Consider the following 20,185-nt stretch of genomic DNA (forward strand, 5'->3'; position numbering starts at 1 on the left):
TCTCTGCCTAGACATGCAGGTCTTTTTAGGCACAATCAAGAAAAGATCAATTCTGCAGGTTAGGTATATTCTGCTATCGTAGCACAATTTCTTCTGACAGTATTAGTGAGAGAACAGATAAGAGACAGAAACCCTACTTCCAAACACTTAAAATTCAGCAACCTTACTTGCCGTAAGGGCTAGCAACTTCATACCTTCTAAAAATAAAATTCTTTTAAAAAGATAAGAGCTCTTCAGAAGCTGAATGTTGTGCCCATTATCACATCTTGCAATCACACTGCATGCAGACACACACACAGACCTGGGAATAGACTGAGAAGGCACAACTGCCAGGTGTTACTTATACCTTCCTGATAGTCAATAGATTCTGGTAGTGTGTGGGTGGGGGGGCAAACTCAAACAGTCAGATCAAGCTCTAAATGACCCTGTATTGGGCCCCAAAACTAGATGCACTGCTGGACCAACCATGAGGCAAAGTGTGGAGGATTGCATTGGCAGCACATTGTGAGGGGGCAGCAGATTTGGGGTACACTTCACCCCAAGTCTGCTTCTGCCTCCCTCCAGCATGCTGCTTGCACACAACAATTTGCATTCCCGAATGAGAAGATCATCTCCCTCCATGTTCTCCCCATTCCCTTGTTCTCCCCATTCCTTTGTTCTCAGGGCACAGCATCCCTTTCAATAAAACCAGGTCTTGCACTTCCAGGTTTGGTGAAACCGTGAGACAAGCAGGATAAGGGGCTTTTCTACAGTGCCATGGCAGACATAGCAGCTATGGCTTTGGTGTTGTCATGCTGGTGCTCCAGGTTGCGCTACCCCCAACTTGGCAAGATGGTATCATCTACTGGGCCAGCAAATGGCTTGAAATTTAGACATGCCTTTAAATCCACCCCCTCCCCATCACACTGCACGTCTAGGCTGTTGGCCAATTAGCAAGACGGCTAATGAATAATATCAATATAAGTAAGTTAGTAAACAAGATCGGAAGAGAGATGGGCTTGGAGTTTGTTCTCTCTTTGCGCCTCTCAAGGATAAGCTAACAAAACTAAAACACTTTTAAAAAATTCCAGTTCCATTTGGGTTCTCCAAAACACCGAAATAGACTTTGCTCTAATGGCAATTTTCTTTCCTTATCTTGTTGACCATTCACCCATGAAGAGTTCTGGCTTCCTCAAGAAGTTTGACTGGGACTTCTTTAAGAGAAAGAAGCAACTGAGTTGTTGGGGTTTTACCAGGACATTTGGGTTAAGACTCCAGCCTTGTACTATAAATAAGAGATGGGTCTGCTTCCAAGTCAAAAAAATAGGATTTGTCAAGAATTAGAAAGCAGGAATACAGAAAGCATTTGGGCAAGAGAAAGCCCTCTCGCTGGGCAACAACACTAAGCACCTAAGGATTATGGAGCAAAGATCCTCTCCCCAGAGCTGGTCTCATTTTGTCTCACTATATCTCAGTGGTTCTCAAATTGGGGCGTTGCGACATTCCAACCTGAGGGCCCTGGACTCTGCCCCCTTAAGGGACAGGGGAAGGCAGTGACACAATTCCCAAAATTGCATCACTAAGAGGGCTGCAGGGACTGGCATGTACTTACCAGTCCCTGCAACAGCCTCCCAGGGGTGCAGAAAGCCCTGCACGACCCTCTGCAGGGCTCCGCAGGTCTTAGATAGTGAAAGCAGAGTGACTGCACCCCACTTCTGGTTTGCAATTGAAACTGGAGGTGGGGTGCGAAAGCTCCGTTTTCACTTTCTGAAGGTTGGGAAGCCCTGTGGTGGGTCGTGCAGGGCTTCCCAGAAGGCCGCTGCATGGACTGGTAAGTGCATGCCAGGCCCTGCACCCCCCCCTTAGCCACGTGATCCTGGGGGTCGCGTCACTGTCTTCCCCCCAACCCCACAAGAACTCTCCCTGAGCGTTTGAGAACCACTGCTCTATCCTGATCTTTAGAGAAATGTAATGCAATGGTAATAAAAGTAATTCAGTAGTAGATGCTTACCACGTACACTTCTTCGAGAACAATTTCTTTTAATTGAAAAGCAGTATATAAATATTTAAAACACACAAACCAACTCAAGTTTCTTCTGCTTCTCTTCAAGGTCCAGTACCAAGCAAGACAAGAGTCCTTCCCTCTAGTGCATGAAGGTGACTTGGGATACAGGACTTGCACTTGCGTCTTTCATTTCCATGCCCATCTTTAGAGAAGAAGAAAACAGGAATCCAGGTTCTATGCAATACAGAAGTAGACAGGAAAGGGAATCTATGTTTCAAGCATCCAGGGCTGAGTACCCGCCCTTGCAGACCTGGCAATTTGGGTAGTGGTGTGTTCAGGAGGTACTCAATATACCAAGACAAGCTTTTTCCACACTAAAGGGTGAGTGTGGCTTGACAATCATATTCAAGACTGAAAATCTTAACATGTACTGGACACTGTCCATTAACTAACAGTCCAATTCTAATTAAATCCCCACACTGCAACGCAGCAACTCTGGTGCTGCTTCCACTGTATCCCATTAGGGGTATTGGGATACTGGAGGCCTCCTAAGGGTAAGGGAACATTAGTTCCCTTGCCCCGGGGTAACCCCCATCAGCTACCATGAGTCAACTCAGACCTGCGCTGGCTTGATTGCTGGTGCAAGACCAAGTTGATCCTGGGAAGGGGGTCAGGATTCACTGTGCACTGCCACTGCCAAACCCATACCCCTCCTGGGATGGACCCACTCTACCCGTCTTCCCGTCACTGCCCTGTTCTGCCCACCCACTGCCCATTCAACCCCCTTCCAACTCCCAGCACTGGCCTACCTAACCAGCAGGCAACTGGTGTCCATCTTTGCATGGTTCTGGCTGCTTGCCACCACTTGCAGGAATAGGCAGGCCCCACACACTGGCCTAGTTGTATTTGCAATGGCCATAAAGCAGTTCTCTAAGTGTTTGGTCCAACTTAAAATTTTTACTAGCAATCAAGAGGCTGACAGGTGCATAGAGGGAATGCAGCACAACACTACTCAAGTGAAAGCCACTTACATTTTTGTTGTGTACAAGACATTTGAGGTAGAACCTTAGAAACCATTCATGTTATCGGGCTTTTAAATCTAAACTTACATTTCTTGCATTTTTCTGTTATGCAGAATTGTATTCAGCTATCTTTTTCAATGTTAGTGAGGCCTTTAAAATTCCAATACGATTTACTGCCATCATTTGTGGGATGGCGGAGGGGATAGAACGGGACAGAAAATGAGACAATAAGAATACATTCCTGATTAATTCTAGTGACAATGTTATTTAGTGGTTAAGTCAATGGTTGTGAGATATATTTCTCTGTAAATTGACTGCTGAATATTACCTATATGTGAAAAGACATTTTCGAGCTTTGGATAAAGTGAGAAACTCAATTTACACTTGTATATCGGACTCTACATTTTGCTGAAATTATTAAACATTTACTGCAATGCTAGCTAGTTACATTTCACTTGATCTCTACTGAGTTGACGGGCATCCTTCATTTTAAATGGAATGACAATCATGAGAGCTTCACAGAACACAATGGATATCCCTTATTGCAAAACATTACCATTTCAGAATTCTGCAGAACAGATTGCACTTCCAGAGTGTTGCTAAATTTCTGACCTGGCAGCCCTCTCTTATTTTGACCTGGATTCACATAACTGAAAACTGCAATGCTTGACATTTAAGGGACATCCTGAAATACTCACCTTAGCCTGAATCACAATGAACTTCTGCAAAGACTACCTGATCCCAATCACCCAAGAGCTGCTGGAACATAAGAACAGCCCCACTGGATCAGGCCATAGGCCCATCTAGTCCAGCTTCCTGTATCTCACAGCGGCCCACCAAATGCCCAGGGAGCACACCAGATAACAAGAGACCTCATCCTGGTGCCCTCCCTTGCATCTGACACAGCCCATTTCTAAAATCAGGAGGTTGCACATACACATCATGGCTTGTAACCCATAATGGATTTTTCCACCAGAAATTTGTCCAATCCCCTTTTAAAGGCATCTAGGCCAGATGCCATTACCACATCCTGTGGCAAAGGGTTCCACAGACCAACCAGACGCTGAATAAAGAAATATTTTCTTTTGTCTGTCCGAACTCTCCCAACACGCAATTTTAGTGGATGTCCCCTGGTTCTGGTGTTATGTTTCACATGCTGATCCAAGTATTAATGGCATTGCCATTAGTTCAAGTTTAATGAGGAGGTTTAGGAGTTCAGTAGGAAGAGATATGCTCCGTAAGGTTTCCAGGTCTAAATCTGTAGAAATCCAATGGTCAAGGAAGTAATTCTAAGATCTTAGAAGAACCCAAACCTATGCTTGCCTGCTCAGAAGTAAGTCCTATGATAATCAAGGGGACTTACTCCAAGATAAGTGTGGATAGGAATGCAGCCCTAATGGCTATACAATAAGTGGCAATGGTTTTGCCTAATGGAGATGAGTTACAGCAAGGTAGGTAGGGACATACACATTAGCCTTTTAGCAAAGCACCAAGTTACAGAAATCTCCGGGAACTTGTAGTAGCAGCCAATTCTTAGCAGCAGCATAGGAATCTACAGCTGGAAAGCCCTTTTTCAGCCCTCACCTGGTCATGAAAGGAACTGAAGCTGCCTGCTGACCTTCTGGCAGGGCCTCACTCTTTCATGCAAAAGAGAACGAGGAAGTTGCTCCCTGGCCATTTTCCTTCCTTATTCTTCCTGGCATCTGCTGCTTGTTCCTGATCCCCCCTCCCTTGCCAACTGCAAGCAGAACAGCTGACTTGAGAGGCAAACAGCTGGGGGAGAAGCTTCCTTATTCCTCTCCGAAGAACAGGAGAGGTGCAGCTAGAAGACGAGCAGGAAGATGTAACTGAGCAGGAGCAGGAAGATGCAATCACATTAAGTTAGTGAGGCTTTTGAACATGTGGTGCCTTCATTAAAAAGGCCAAAATATGAACATAGAGGTAGCCTACTGAATTCTAACCAGCCTGTCTGAAGTTCAGCTCTGTGAATAAGAATATCAAACAGGAAAGATAATCAGATTAGGCCATCAAACACTCAACTCTGGACAGCATTTCAACAGACCTTTCTTTAAGCATAACTCCAAGAACAATTAAGAAAGCCATTTGTTAAAAGCTCGCAGAAGCGCCTGGACAACACTGTCATGCTGCTTAGTTGAAATTCTTAGTATTTCACACCAAAATGGGGTACAGATTACCTCATTTTGGTGTAGGGTAACAATTATCTATTTTGTGTTCAGTAATGGATAGGGAATCAGTAAATAATATTTTGGACTAGGAATACTCTATTCATAACCCTAACCCCCCCCCCCCCGCGCGCGTGTGCGCCAGGCCCCATGCAACCATTTCTAGAAGGCATAATTTTAGCTTCAGAAGACTTTGGAAATAAGTAAGACCATTTGGGTTGCATTCTATGTGATTCATCCATTTGCAGGAGATACCCCAGTTGTGCAAGGAGAGAGAAGCAGTTTTCACCCATCTTTCCTTCCTTCTTCAGTCTCCTATTACCACCCACCGTCCCAAATACCTGCACCTGAAAGATCCAACATAAAACTATCAATGCGTCTATGTTTGTGTAAATACTGGCACCAAAAGACCACAAAATGCAAGGGGAAGTAATGGGTCTGATCTCAGTGAAGCACCTAGAGATATGATAAGTCCTGTAGCTATGAGGGAGGACTGATTGAGTATTTGCAATATTCGATTAATTCTACTTATTTAGATGGTTGTTCCAAGACCAACAAGAAATGCATGTTAAGTGCTTTGCATAGTCAGAAACCACTACATAAAATGCTAAGTATGAAGTGAAAAGTTTACGATTTCTCTCTCTGAACAAGTTGCTGAATTCATTTTCCTAGGCTGTCCTGTACTGAATAAGTCTTTTCACTCTTAGGTCATACACACACACACCCCTTCCTTCCCATTTCACAGGGCTGTATTTCTGGTAATACTAAGATCAAATGTTCCAAACTCTAATCGAGTGTGATTTGATTAAGTATTACAGTGGTATCTCTTTAGGTTGTGTGGATGAGATGTTTTAGTACTAAAAATAACTCCTATTCATCCATTCCAAAAAGCACTTTTTAAAAATACGGTACAACCCAGGCCCTAAGACCCTCACTGTTCAAAAACTTCCAGGAAACCAAGTACAGTATGCATTTCTCTCCCCCCCCCCCAAGGTTATGTTTCAGTGGAAGAATCCTACTTCTAATGCTAATACTGCACTATTTAAAGGCCAACAATGTGCTGATCTTCCCCACCCTCAAAAATCTTTCCCGCCCCTCAAAAAAAAAATCAGATAACAGAAAGGTCATAATATTATTCCATTACAGGTTGAGATTAATTATTCTAGTGGGTTCCTTCCAAGCACTCATGTGGATGGCAAAAAACTATAACAAATCAGTTTAAAAGGAAGTTATATATATGACCTAAGAGTGAGAAGACTTATTCAGTACAGGACAGCCTAGGAAAATGAATTTGGCAACTTGTTCAGAGAGAGAAATTGCAATATGGTGATTTAAAAACAGCCTTGATGACCTTTGTGTTGTAAGATAAGAGTCATTAAGAAGACAATCCATCAATCAGTCCTCCTCCAAGAGCTTAGAAAGAAGCTTCACTCAGCACCCCCCCCCCCTTTCTTCAATACAAAGTGATCACCTTTCTTTTATGTGCTCAGGGAGAAGGGAGGGGTTACCTGGAGAGAGAAGGACTGATGGATTGTCAGCCAGCTGCGCCCCCTCCCTCCCTCCCTCCCTCATTAAGGAGGCTATTGTTAAAGGAACTGTTCAGTTTTTTAAACTGATTTTAAAAGGATGCATTTTCCCCTTCTCCAGGGATCAGCACATTCCTTCTCATTTGCAGGGCCATTCCTGTTGAGTCAGAATTCCACATTCAGATAAATCACATGGCAAAGAGCAGCTGAGACTGTACCATTTTAGACTGCAGGTCAATCATGTACTACTGAATCAAAATTCATTACCCCTGGCAAACCAGTATGTCAGGAAAAGGGTTCCAGGCTAGAACTTGCCTGCAAGGATGCCAATTTCTCCTCCCCAGGAGTGGAGAGACATTCAAATGTGGTCTGTTAGGTACAATGCAGAATGCTCATTCTGTACCACTCAATGCACATGAATGTGTCAACTGGCTCACTCAAATCTAACAGATCTGACAAAAGTTTTAAACAAGAAATGATTAGCAGGCCCATGTAATGAATGAGCGGCTATAGTGTACCACATCAGACCATAGGTGGGACATAGCAAGTGTCTGAATACTTCAAAGCTATACCACTGCTCCAAAATTTGTCCTATATGAAGAAAGCATTCAAACTAAATACTTCCACTTTCAAAAGTACAGTCTAGTAACTGGATGTTGGGCCTGTTTCAACTCTATTGCTGCACTCCTACACACACTTTTCTGGGAGTAAGCCCTATTGAATTCAATGAGACTTTCAGAGTACACATGTATAGGATGGTGCTATAAATTGCTAACCTTCCACATTATCCACATGAATACTGTTATTATCTGAAAGACAACTGGGCATTTCTACTAGCACATATTCATTAAGCACATTAGAGATGTGGCTAGAAAATAAAGATATATACATTATCAAGCAAAATGTCTAAGACAGTATTTCAGAAAGGATTGTAATATATTCAGAGAGAGATTCTACAGTATCAATCTATATTGGCTAATAACATCACTATTTTGATTGGAGGGACAACATAGACAGAAAGTGTATGAACAAAATTATCCTTTACTACTCTCTTACAAAATACGTACAATATACCACGTTAAGAATACTACCTGATATCCTCTAAGGATAGTATCTAAGCAGTAGTTCAACACTTTTGGTCATTTTAAAGGAGCAGTCTAAAGCTGTTGCAAAGATTTCTCCCAGTAAGTAAATACATAAAAAGATATATGGATGAACCCCCTTCCCCCAGGTATTTAAAATTCCTGGTCCAATGCAGAATTGCAGTACACTTAAAATTCAGAAATTTGGGTGATTTCTCATGTGCTGGGACTTCTATGGCCAGTCCACCAAAACATCAAACACATTAAGACAGAGGGGCAATATTCAAAATGCAACTGCCTCAACATGACCTATGGTCATTGAAACAGTCACTCCTTCCCTACCTAGCATATACCACTAAAAGAAATTTACACACAGCTTGCTTTCTAGTTATTGCCACTGAACCTTAACAGGTACAAAAAGTTGTAATAGATTAGAAATAAACAACATGAGATTCAAGGCATCTGTAGTTCAGAAGCCCAATCACCCTTGAAAACAAGAGCCAAAAATTTTCTAGTGGATAAAATGATTTACTGCATTACATAGCTGCTGTGCACCCAAATATGTTTTGAGTGTCAAGTGAAAATATGTTGCAACAAACCTGGTTTTGTTTTAAGTTCCTTTTCTAGAGTTGTCTTTATGATACCTACAAGGGAAGTGTATTCATCATAAAGGAGCAGATCTGCATTCCTAAGTTTACAAAATGCAACAATTGATGCAACAATTGCAGAGAACCAAGCTCTCTCTGCTTCATTTTTAAAGCTAGAGTTCAGAAGAGACATGCTAATTCACAGGTAGTCATCCAGCCCCTCACCCAGCTGTTGTTTTTTTTTAATGTAGGCTACAGCCTCCAAAGGAAGGGATCTCTATTTTTAGGAGTGCCATTTTTTCCAAGCCAATCCTACTTTCAATTTACAAAAGTATCTTTTTTATGATTACAAAGACAAGTTTAAGAGCACCAGGGCAATGTGTCCAAAACAAAAAGACTAATTAAATGACCCAAGTATGCCTCAATTGCTAACTATACAATTGTGAAATCCCATTTGTTATTTTGAGCATTCAGGTTTGGCAAATACCAGGTCCTTTTGATCACCACTGCTGGCTGAAAGACTCATCTAGCAAACAAGAGTTTGTCACATTAACCAAAGTGTCAGGAATTGTTTCCTGAAAAGTGGAATGCTATCATGGGCAAACGGGTACAAACTGAAGTCAGTGTTGAAAAAGTTATTCCAGGTTTGATTTTTTTTTTTTTAAAGCCCAATAAAAACATTAAATGCCATGTACTGGCCTCCTTTTGCTATGAGGATGCTAACCTAAAGCTGATATGGTCAATGTGAGCCATTCACAGAAGTTAAAAAATGTAAAATTCCTAGTCTTGGAATTCTTCCAATCCCCAGCCAGACCAAAGTATGCCTTGCTTGGAGCAAAATGTTCTTTAACTTTATTATGAACCAATCTTAAAAAGTGTAAATCAAGAATTCAACTAACTTCTGATCAACTACAAAACAGACTTTAAAAACAACCACATGTAGCCCCAGACTGGGAACAGGAACAAAAAAAGGAGAAGTATGCCAACTCACTAGCTATGGGCTAGTTAACCTCAATTTACAATTGTAAAGCCACATGCATGGCTTTGCACACACACAGCTGTAGAGATAACCCACCCCACCTCTGAGATTCCCAAATCCTACAAGCATACATTTTCACACACACACACAGACACACACACACACTTGTAAGATTGGGGGGGGGGGGAACTCTGGAAGAGATTTTAACTCTGATATCTTTTTTCTGTATTACTTCTAGGCTGAATTTTACTTGCTGAAATGTGTACACGATTTAAGAGTCATTAAAAAACGCAAAAAAGTGTTCATTACAGGTTAAATATATTTTATGCCAAAAGCATGGCAAATGAAATTATGTTTGGGGGCGGGAAGGCGAGAGAACCAATTGTATTGGACTCCTGATGTTCTAATCAAGAGTCTGGGAATAAAGGAGACCCTGGTAATGGCAGCCCTGCTGTGGCAAAATTTTGCTGATTTTCTGCATTTAAATAGAAAGTTGAACTGGAAAGGATGACATGAGATTTATCTCATGTCAATGACAGTCCAACAGCCTTAGTTATTTAATCATCCTGAATCTCTGTGGAAGCAAGTAAACTCAAAGGTCAAACTTCTCTTTAAAAAAAAAAAGGAAAGCTTAGTCATTTTAACGATAAAGGGTAGGAGAAGCCTTTACCTCCCTTGTGCATCAGCAATGGTTTTTTGTAGCATTTGGTTTAGTGACATGCATAACTTTCCCCCTCATTTAGCAAATCCCTTATTGTTTTAACTAGTATTTTTAAAAGAATTGAGAAGATAGTTGCTGTTACTTCCTGGACTTTTAAAGCGTCCTAATTAGAAAGTCTCTGTTTTATGCAGCTATTATCACACTGAAAGCCAAATGAGACCTGCAATTCTCTATTCTACTCTTACTATTTCTAGGCAACCATGCAATAAATTTGCACCTTAATCCTGAACATATCCTGAACATATAGAGTATGCCACACTAATATCAGTGGGACTTACTTCCAAGTAATGTGATTAGGATCAGGGATATGCTTTTCACTTTGATCATGTGCATATACAAGCCAAATAAATTTTGACCCAATACAATTACTGGACACAAGGTACAGTAAAGCTTCTGAGTAGTGCACATCAGGGTTTGAAAGGCTGAGAGTTTCATAAAGGCTAAGATGAAACAGACCAGTGTAAATGGTAACCAAGTACCTTCCTCTTTCCAGCATATCCCCACCCCCACACTTCTCCATTTCCCACCAAAACAAAGGAGATATTCCAAGCCATCCATAGCTCTCCATCTGGAATCTCATGCCATTTCTGTTGAAAAAGTTAGTAGCCTTCCTCTTAAAACTCCTATAAATATCTCTCTTGCTCTGCAATTACACTTTTTGGGGAACCACAAGTTTATAAACAAAAGTACTTAATTAAAACAAATCCAGGAAATGGCTCTCCATTCACTCAAAATATGATTCACCATTATAAGAAACAAAGTGCAGTTAAGAAAGAAAAGCCCAACTTGATATCCTGAGGAAGTTATTTACACTGAACCTAGCAGAAAAGGTAAGCCACGCTCTTAAATATACATGTATATTACAAAAATGTAAAATATACATGTATATATTATGTATAAAGGTATTTAGTTATGATCTTAATTTCATTTAAGGTAGTTTGGATGACTTCAAGAAGAGAGAACTCCTCTGGTCAATTTACAGTCAATTCTTTGTTTAAAGGGGACACCAATGTTGTAATTTTGCTGCACACAGAATTTCCAAAGGAGACACATACCTAAAATAAGACTTCTTTCTCAGCAAGAATCAGACAGCTGCCATTAAGGCCACACCTTAAAAAGTTCTTACCACACAGCAACCAAGCAAGTACAAACTAGTGGTGGGTCTTTTCAGGCAAAAAGCAGCAGTTAAAACTTAAGAGAAAGATTTGGTATTCTCAGATCAGATCTTAGAAATGCTGTGATAAATCCCCCCTCCCCCAAAGGATCTAAATACTGGGGGGGGGAGTTTGGTTTTGTTCTGAATTTTCTTTTCTCTCTCTTTTTTTTTTACACAAGTGTAGTCTAACTACCTTTCACAGGAATATAAATATTTAACATTTAAACCTGACAACACAGCACTAAAAGATAAAATGCCTTCCTGCTAAGAGCAATAGTGCCTCAGTACTGGAAGGCAGCTGTTGTTCCCCCTGCCTCCTCTTTTGTTGCACCTAATCTCATGTCAAGTCATTCAACCAGCTCCAAAGCGATGAAGACATAATTGAATCAACCTTATACAAAAATCACATCTACTGTTCTTAAATAGTAATATGCCCATGTTGGTTATTCCAAACCAAGGTACAGTATTTCTCCCCCCCCCAAAAAAAAAAACCAAAAACATGCTCTTTCACATTCTCTCTCTCACACACAAACACACACAAAACCACAATGAAACTGAAACAACTCTTGGACTTTTCAGAACAAAATATAACTAGATTAACCTGACCAATCAATAGTCTTCTGTAATATCTTCTCAACTACAGCTGTGCATTATGCATGCACATAACTTGAAATAAAGTGAGCTTGGAATTGCATCATTTCAAGAAAAGCCAGGAAGCACTCTCTCCCTTCCACCACCATCCCCCAGTCTCCAACATGAACATACACATTTTAAGATTCTCTGAAGTTGGAAGGGAATTCTTTAATATTAGAGTAGTAATAACTGATGACCCATCATAAGTTGGCATTCCAATTGCAGATGTTATATACTGACTCATCAATTCACATAAAACTAGTGGGGGGGCCAAATTCCACCCACTTTCTCTCCCCCACCTCCAAAGAAAACAGTTTAGCCTACTTATTTGAGCAAGTTCTTTTATGTTGTCCAAGAAAACATCATGACCATTTTTTTTAAGAAAAAGGGATTTCACATCCCATATCTACAGAAGACCCTTAAGTGTAATAAAACATGGCGAGAGAAAACATTTGCAAGCCATTGTTATGAGCACAGTGTTCAGATACCTTTGCAGACACAAAAACCAGCTTCCATCCACCAACAGCATGTAAGCAGTGGTCAGCAAGTCAATGCCTGCTATTCAAATTGTACTTAGGCGTTTTATTTCTCTGCCTTACTGATCATATCAGGCAAGTATTCCAGGCCCAATACATTGTGAAGAATACTACTCACACACAGTTCCACCCTCCCCTTTTGCATTTTTGAAAGTACACTTATTTCCTTCTGTTCTTTCACATATAGAAACTTCCTTTTTCACATTCTTTTGTAAAAGATTTCACTTCATCTATAGACTTGAAGTTCCTATTTCTGCTTTTCACTCTACACTAGATTATTTCTACTCCTTGCAAACCCACCCCCACTTTCCACTGATTGGGGGGGGAAGAAGTGGTGGATATTTTAGTGCTTTCAAGGTCATTTTAGAAAGGACAAAAAAAAAACCAACCCAAAACAAAACAAAAAAAATAGGCAACTCCTTTATTTTTCTCCCTTTTAAACAAGTCTTCCAAAACAAAACATAAGTTATTTTTGAAACCAAATACCATTCAGCCAGAAGCCCAGCAATGAAATTCTGCTGGCAACTACTTTCCTTCCACCCCCCCCCCCAAAAAAAAACTTACACTTCAATTCAGAAACTCACAAGGGGATTCACACACAGCCTACTATGGGGGTGGGGATGGGCTCATGGGATCACATGGGGAAGGCGATAGGATTTCTGCAGCTGAAATAAACAAAACCCAAACACACCCTAAGTGAAGCAGGATTAGTCAAGAATTAATGTTTCCCCATATATAGGTAAAGGGATCAGCATACGGAAGTGAAATCACATTGCAAGATACACTCATGAATTTTTATTCTACTCCCCCCCCCACTCTCTCCTAGCAAGGTCTATTGTTGTTACATGAGCCAAGTAGATTGTTTATTTTGAAAGAGCTCCCAGACCCTCTTTTTTTTTTTTCCTTTTAACCTCTAGTGGCTTTATAGATTTTTTTTTTCTCTTTAAACTAACACAACAAATGCTCAGGGGCAGATTAAATTCCGCATTAAAAAGCATTCAAAATGAAACTCACCCCCCTCCAAAAATAAAAAATAAGGATCAATAAACTTTTCATTAGCAAATCCCACACCTCCTTCTCTCCACCCCCCGCCCCACCAACCAAACATATTACAAATCTGTTTTCCAGAAACACACAAATCCTGCCCACTCTCCCAATCCAGAATAGATATATTGAAAACAAATACCTATGGAAGTTACTTGGATGGTAGGAAAAGGAGGGGAGGAGAAAAAGAGGCAGCAGAGACCAGGCAGAAATCACAAGCAGCAAGAAGTTTGGAGGAAATGGAGAAGCTGATCTTCCTCTTCCTCATCTATCTTCCTCCTCCCTCGCCCTATTTTTTTTTTTTTAAATAGGGAGATAAATGTAACATAAGGAGAGTGTCTTGGAAAAGAGGTGCTATTTGGAAAAAGGTTTCTTTACCTGCTGCTGCTGATCTTGCTCCTGCTCCTCCTCTGCTATTGCCTAGTGGTGGTTGGTTGGTGGTAGAGGAAGAAGATAAAACTGACACAACAAGAGTTGCAGCGTTTGAATGAGAAGAAAAGAGGGAGGAGGGATTCTAGGGGGAGGGGAAAGAGGAGGGCTATTGGGACTTTTTGAGGCTGGTAGCCTGAGCTACTGCTACACACACACCTGATACTCTTCTCTTTTCTGCTCCTTACACCACTGGGAGGAGGATTTGGGAAGAGAGCAAAGGAAGGCATCTCCAAATTGAGACTCAGAGACAAAGAAGAGCTTAGGATGCTATGCTTATGGGCACAGCTGGAAGATCATGGGGGGAGATGACAATAAGGTGCAGTGCTGCCCCTTTTGTAGGTACACTTGCCCCATTTTTATTGGGGCTGATGGGGGTGAATTCAACAGGGGAGAATGATTTACAGCCCAACCCTGTCCACACTTTCCTGGGAGTAAGCCCCATTGAATCTAATGGGACTTACTTCTGAATAGATGTGCATAGGATTGGGATGTTATGCACTGCAAGCCTTCTTAGCCCTCCCACCCATTTCAAAACTAAGTGTTTCCAAGGTGGTTTACCAAAGGAGCCACCAATATAAAATTAAGAAACTAGGACAAAGGAACATAGCAAAAAAAAAAATCAGTATAATAGCCCCCCTCCCCCACACACATTATTATTATTATTATTAACAGTATTTATATACCACTTTTCAACAAAAATTCACAAAGTGGTTTACAGAGAAAATCAAATAACAAATGGCTCCCTGTCCCAAAAGGGCTCACAACCTAAAAAGATACAAAACAACACCAGCAGTCAGCCACTAGAAAAGACACTGCTTCCATGAGGAGGGCCAGATACTCTCCCCCTGCTAAACAAAAGAGAACCACCCACTTGAAAAAGTGCCTCTTACCCAGTTAGCAAGGGTTATCCTCTTTCCTAGGCTCAAACCTTCCCATAAAACCTTGAGATGGGGCAAGGTAGGATCATGACAACTTCATACACTTTCTAATAAAATTATTACTGGATTGGCACAGATTGGCATCTTCCCTTTTGCCCCCCCAAGCATGTGATTGTACACTCCCTTTTCTGTACACACTGTACACACACTTTTCTGATTGTACACACTTGTCTTTTTCTGATGTACACTGATAGTGCTATTTAAAACATAGCACTATATTTTAGCACTAAATAAAATTATAACTTAAATTTATTTAATTAAATTAAATTAACTATATTACAGCACTAAATAAAAAAGGGGCCAGATGCCATAACCACATCCTATGGCAAGGAGTTCCACAGACTAAAAACACACTAGGTAAAGAAATTTCTTGTTGTGGTTGTCTGTCATCTTGCCCTCGTGATGACAGACCAGCTAATCTCAGACTGTACATACCCATATGGCTTGTAACCTGTGATGGACTTTCCCCCCAGAAATTTGTCCAATCCCCCTTTAAAGGCATACAAACCAGATGTCATCACCACATCCTATGGCAAGGGGTTCTACAGACTAACTTCCCTCTGGGTAAAGAAATATTTTCTTTTGTCTGTGTTAACCCTCCCAACACTCAATTTTAGTGGTTCTGCCCTGGAGGGGAGAGGGTATTTGGGACTCCCCCATCTGTTTTGAAGCCTGCCCCAGAGATGCCCCCCCTGATAGGGAGGCAGGGGGTCAGCCTGCCTCACCCACCCTCTCCAGGGCCAGTGATAATGTACCAGGCTTCCTAAGGATGGAGGCTCAGTGTCCCTCCCTCCCAGCCAGCCCACCCGCCCCACCTGGAGGCTCACACCTCCCCTCCCTGTGTGCATGGAGGCAACAGAACACTCATTCCCTCTGCTCACCTGGCAGCTATGAGGAAGGCAAGGAAGGCCTGTTTGCCCATGCTAGGCAAGATGCTTTCCCCCCTTCTCCCTGCAGTTCTTGCAGCCAGCCCTGCCCTCCTGTGCCCACCTGACCCTCATTCCCTGCCTTGTGTAGGGTTCCTCCCTCGCCTGAAGGCAGGAACTGCCTGAAAGCAGCAGGGGCTGGGCGTGCCTTGAGGAGTATTAAAGATATCTTTCTTTAGCCATGGGGGTGTGTGGACAAACATGCCCTGAGGTGGGGAACAAAATGGAGGTGCTGTGCCTGGTCTCTGGGAGGGAGATGTCTGGTGGAATCTGAGGGCTTCTCATGAAAGGAGGTGCTGAGGGTTTCTAACTGTCACCTATAGAGCCCTAAAGTTAAGTTAATGGTAGTCCTTATGTTTCTTTTTTTGTCTCCTTCCTTCTCATCAGAAACTGAGGAAGAGGGCAGTGTGAGAGAGAGTTATGGGGCCTAGCCAGTTTCCTTCTGTGGGAGGCAGGTGAGCCAGAGCCTCCCCACCAGAGTCCTTTGAAAAGTGCCACTGCTGTGTGAGGCACCCAAGCAGTCACATCCCACACACTGTGGGGAGGCAGAGCCTCTCCACAGGAGTCCTTCAAAAAGCACTGTTGTCATGTGAACGCCCAAGCACCCACATCCCACATGCTCTGCATTCTCCACTGGAGTCCTTTGAAAATCACCAATGCTATGTGAGGCACCCACAACCCACATGCTCTGCACTCGCCATGCTCTGCGCATGGGTTGTGGGTGCGCAGAGCATGGAGAGTGCAGAGCGTGTGGGTTGTGGGTGCTTGGGTGCTTCACACAGTGGTGGGGATTTTCAAAGACTCAGGTGGAAAGGCTCTGCCTCTTCTGCCTTCCCACCCTCCCCACAGCCCTGGTGGGAACAAGGGTGTAGTTGTGAGGGAGCAGCAGCTTTAGTAGTGGAGAGTATAGATCCTCATGAAAGGAGGTGCTGATGACTGAGGGTTTCTAAATGTCACCTATAGAGAAGCGTCCTGAAGTTAAGTTAATGGTAGTCCTTATGTTTCTTTTTCTGTTTCCTTCCCCTCCCCATGAGAAAATGAGGAAGAGGGCAGTGAGAGAGAGTTATGGGGCCAAGTATGTTTCTTCCTATGGGAGCCACATTGTAGCTGTGAAGGAGAAGCAGCTTTGATGGCAGTAGGTCTAAATTCATTTCTGTTCACTTATGGATATACATCAGTGTTTCTCAATCAGTGATATGGGTAGCACCAGTGGTACTTGAGGTGGTGTCGGGGGTTGCTTGCAGGACTCCTGGACCCCTGCCACCAGGCAGTGAAACCAGGAATGCAACACAACAAGGTAAAAGGCTCCAAAGAATGCTTTACTGTGTTCAAAAAAAGCCCTCCTGTCCACACTGAACCTCTTACTGGTGTTTGTCATATTGCATCTGGCCTCCCAAACCAGAAGTAACTGGCAGTGATGTTATCACCAGTTACTTCAGGTGGTACTCTGAATAGGTAGGCCATGTGAAATGGTATAGCAGAGAACAAACACTGAGAAACACTGGTATAAATCAGTTTCTGGATATACATCAGGATATACAATAGTGTTTCTCAACAAGTACGGGTACCACCTGCGCCTGCGTTGGCTTGGTCATGTCGTGAGAATGGATGATGGCCAGATCCCAAAGGATCTCCTCTATGGAGAACTCGTGCAAGGAAAGCGCCCTACAGGTAGACCACAGCTGCGATACAAGGACATCTGCAAGAGGGATCTGAAGGCCTTAGGGATGGACCTCAACAAGTGGGAAACCCTGGCCTCTGAGCGGCCCGCTTGGAGGCAGGCTGTGCAGCATGGCCTTTCCCAGTTTGAAGAGACACTTGGCCAACAGTCTGAGGCAAAGAGGCAAAGAAGGAAGGCCCATAGCCAGGGAGACAGACCAGGGACAGACTGCACTTGCTCCCGGTGTGGAAGGGATTGTCACTCCCGGATTGGCCTTTTCAGCCACACTAGACGCTGTGCCAGAACCACCTTTCAGAGCGCGATACCATAGTCTTTCGAGACTGAAGGTTGCCAATACTAATACTTACGGGTACCACCAGTGGTACTTGAGGTGATGTTCAGTGGTACTCACAGGATCCCCAGATCCTGCAAGGAGACTATAATGCAATGCGACAAGCAGCAATAGGAGGCTCAGCAGGCAGAGAGCTCCAGGATGCACTTTTCTCATGCTGGAAGAGCCCTCCCATCTGTCCTGAGCCTCTCAGGCTGCAATCCTAACCACACTTCTCTGGGAGTAAGTTCCATTGACTAGAATGGGACTTACTTCTGAGTAGACATGCATAGGATTGGGTTTTTACTGGCATTTGTCATGTTGTGTCTGACCTCCCAATTCAGAAGTAACTGGGGATGACTTCATCATCACCAGTGGTATTTCCAATAATAGGTGGCACCTCCAATAGGTGGACCATGCAAAGTGGTCCAGCGGGGGACAAATGTTGAGAAGCGCTGATATACGTCCATGTTTATTGATGGATGAATTGACTGTTGCTTCTTTCTTCAAGGAGCTGGCAGCAGTATATGTTCACATATATGTTCACATAAAAAAAGTTCACAAAGTGGTTTACAGGTTGAGCCTCATTACTCACTTGGGTTCCTTCCAAGCACTCACACGGATGGCAAAAAACTCACTATAGCAAATCCATTTAAAAAACAGAGTTTCTTTGCTCCAGTGATTTAGAAACAGCCTTGCTGACCTTTGTGAGGTAAGATAAGAGTCATTAAGACATAATCCAATCAGTCCTACTCCAAGCTTAGAAAGGCACTTCACTCAGCCCCTCCCTTCACCAATGCAAAGTGATCATCTTTCTTTCACATGGGGGGGAAGGGAGGGGTCAGCTTGGGAGAGAAGGATTGATGGATTGTCAGTCAGCTGCCCTCTCTCTCTCATTAAGGAGGCTATTGTTAAAGAACTGTTCAGTTTTTTAAACTGATTTTAAAGGGGTGCATTTTTCCCCTTCTCCAGGGATCAACACATTCCTTCTCATTTGCAGTGGCCATTCGTGTTGAGTCCGTGTATAAAAAATCTGTGTATAAATAGGCTGGACCTGTATAGACAAAATTAAATAATGGCTCCTTGTTCCAAAAGGGTTCGCAATCTAAAAAGATGCAGAACATCAGCCAACAGCCATTCGAAAAGACACTGTGCTGGGGGGGGCAGTTATTCTTTCCCTGCTAAATATTAGAGGAGCACCACTTGAAAAAGTGCCTCTTTACCCACTTATCCTTACTACAGCTCAGAAAAGTGGATTGGCATTATGATCTCCAAATTGCAAGTGAGGCCTGGGGTTGAGCAATAAGCCACTTGCCTAAAAGCATAGCTGAAATGAAATTTGGCCTGGGATAATTCAGCTCACTGTCTTTTCAGAGTTTTACTGTTTTCTCATGGCGCTGGGTAGAGCAATATGGAAGAAGGAAGTGCTCCCTCCCCTCTTCTGCTATCAGTCATGCTCTCCAAAAGTGGCATTTAAAATAATAAAAGTTGACTATGCAGATCTGTGTTTAATGTGTGTGGGGGGGGGGGACACAAAGGGCGCAATCCTAACGAACTTTTCAGCACTGGCATAGTTGTGCCAGTGGGGCATGTGCTGCATCCTGCAATTGAGGGGCAGTCACGGAGACCTCCTCAAGGTAAGGCAATGTTTGTTCCCTTACCTCAGAGTTGCATTGCCCTTAAGTCAGTGCTGGAAAGTTGGTTAGGATTGCGGCCAATGTTGACAAAAACACTTGGAAGGACACCAGAATAGGGAGGGGTGCAGGGATGCCATCTTCTAGATGGGTAGCCATGTTTCAATAAAAACAGGAAGCACTGATGGTACAGTATCTTAAAAACTAACATATTTAACACAGCAGAAATTTTGTGAACTAGATACCACTTTCATGAGATCCAGAAACTGAATCAGAGACTAGACTTGAAGGCATCTCAAAAGGCTATACAGATTGCAGAATAGACAGGCTACTCAAGGATTATGGTAGAGAGAGGGCTGGAGATATTAATAGGGTAGAAAAAAATTTCTTTTAATTTTTTTCAGGCAGTTGAGAACAGAAGAGGCTGAGGGGACTGGGGGAAAAGAAGGGGAAATAATAGTAGCAACTGTGTTGGTGAGAGTGGAATTTTGTAATTCCCAGCTCAGATAATTTGAACATTGGGATTCAGGAGCCTATTAAGAGTCAACCAGAGCCTGATGTCTGCCATTAGACCTGCTTTATAGAACTGACCTACTGTACTTCCAGTAGATGTGAAAGGACTCAGCATATCTGAGAATCAAAATAGCTTGTAAAGTTGCTTTGGAACAAGAGTTATTAACAACACTTGAGTTGTTTCTTTATACTCCCAAATGCATTTTGAGATAACTCTTCCATGCATGTCGGATGTGTGTGTGTTGAAACCTTTCTTCAACAGTGAAGAAACCAATGCTGCATTATATTTCTTTTCTTT

The 20,185-nt window shown here is 42.6% G+C and overlaps 1 protein-coding gene across 1 annotated transcript in view; it reads right to left on the reverse strand.

Annotated features, from left to right (window-relative positions):
* Positions 1-13,868, reverse strand: part of ZNF217 (zinc finger protein 217) — a 30,506-nt gene extending 16,638 nt beyond the window's left edge. Inside the window, exon 1 of the mRNA XM_066624950.1 lies at positions 13,832-13,868. The gene's annotated coding sequence lies outside the window, so the exon portion shown is untranslated. The remainder of the gene's footprint in view (positions 1-13,831) is intronic.
* Between the last annotated feature and the right edge of the window lie 6,317 nt (positions 13,869-20,185).

This window comes from Tiliqua scincoides, chromosome 4 (assembly GCF_035046505.1).
Source record: "Tiliqua scincoides isolate rTilSci1 chromosome 4, rTilSci1.hap2, whole genome shotgun sequence".
Taxonomy (NCBI): Eukaryota; Metazoa; Chordata; class Lepidosauria; order Squamata; family Scincidae; genus Tiliqua; species Tiliqua scincoides.